The sequence below is a fragment of the Octopus bimaculoides genome, chromosome 23 (genome assembly GCF_046866305.1).
Source record: "Octopus bimaculoides isolate indiv1 chromosome 23, ASM4686630v1, whole genome shotgun sequence".
Classification (NCBI taxonomy): Eukaryota; Metazoa; Mollusca; class Cephalopoda; order Octopoda; family Octopodidae; genus Octopus; species Octopus bimaculoides.
In genome coordinates this window covers 36,210,028-36,211,828 of record NC_142950.1, presented here as the reverse complement: position 1 = coordinate 36,211,828, position 1,801 = coordinate 36,210,028, and positions in this window count along the sequence as shown.

Below are 1,801 nucleotides of genomic sequence, written 5' to 3'. Positions count from 1 at the left end.
CTATACCTTGTGGTATTTCATCATGGCCGGTATGACAGACTTTAACAGTCTGTTAAAGTCTGTCAGACAGTGTTGGAACTCTTTTAAACAAAATTATATATATATATATATATATATATATATATATATATATATATATATATATATATAGATAGATAGATAGATAGATAGATAGATAGATAGATAGATAGATAGATAACCATATTTATAAATACACACATAGCACATATGGATACCAACAGATATCGATGTGTGTGTGTGTGTGTGTATTGAACATATATAGTTTTGTCGTGAAATGTAGCCTGAGAAATCTACCCAAGTTCTCTGCAGCACGGCGCGTGTATGGAATTGACGACCGTTTTATCTTGTCAAATAAGAAGGAACCCAGATCTGCTTATGACGTATTTGTCAGGTCACACAGCAAGACTTGTACATGTTTTTCAACAAGATATACTTCAATATACTAAAAACTTTAATGTTCATGCTGTGATAGAGACTTAGTCATCTCTGAACAGTTATGAAGCCTATACGAAAGTAAGTAAACCAATTGGGAAGATTTTCTCTCGAATCATGAGATATCTTAACTCGCTTGAACAAGACCTTGGTTTCATCCCGTTGTGGTGGCTGTTTTAACTTTGACCAGGCCCATGGTCAAAGACGCTCCAGCCGAAACCATTCCGCTTTTTTTTTCTTTCTCATGCATAGTATATCTAGGACTTCATTACCTAATTTATCCTTTCTATTTTAAAGCGGTCGAAGAACGCATAAGTCGTCTCCTGGTGGTTTTATTACGTTGTTGAATCAGCCGTCAGGAGATAGAACAACAAAGAGAAAAAAGGAAGACGAGAGTGATTGATGTTTCTGTAAGTAACGATGGCACTTCTTCCATACAGCGAAACACACAGATTGTACAACGACTGCCAACCTTTTCATATATTTGTACACGTGCAATCTGTACGCTCAATGCACATATGTAAAAACAAAAGCACTAACACACTCATTATATTTTATACACATTATAAGTGCGTGTATATACGCCTGTGTGCGTATGGGTGTATAGGTAGATACCCACATTCATACTTTCTTATATGCGTGTATCTATATATGTATAAATGTATGTGTCTATGCGTATACATATACATTTGTGTGTGAGAGTATATATATATATATATATATATATATATATATATATATATACGCAAGCACTTAAACCTTCATATACACAAACATACATAAATAAATAGATGAATACATGCACACTTAAATATTTACATGTGTGTACACACAGATGCCCATATACATACATACATACATACATACATACATACATACATACATACATACATACCAATGAAAACAGAAATTGGATGTTGGAAATACGAAACGAAGGAAAATGGTAGTAACAAAAACTCTCTAAAATAAATGAGAAAATGTTAAAATTGTTAAAATTTCTTTGGAATGAATACATAAAAAGAAACTTAGAAAAATACAGTAGAAGTGGATAATATAAATAAATGGAAGAAATCACTCAGTGACGTTAATGTGAGAGGGAATTCACTGAGCAGACGATAACGTTGTCGTATTGTTATAGGAGAAACCACTGAGCAGACGACAGATAAAATATGTCGTTACGTGTAAGATAGATTGTTAAACATAAACATATGATGCAGAGGAGAAGGAGGAAGAAAAAGGGGAAGAATAAAGAAGGAAATAAATAATGAAAGAAAGAAAGGAGGAAGGAAAGGTGGGAAGGAAGGAAAATGCTGAAATCATAGAAATTTACGTTTTAGGCTAAAATGGT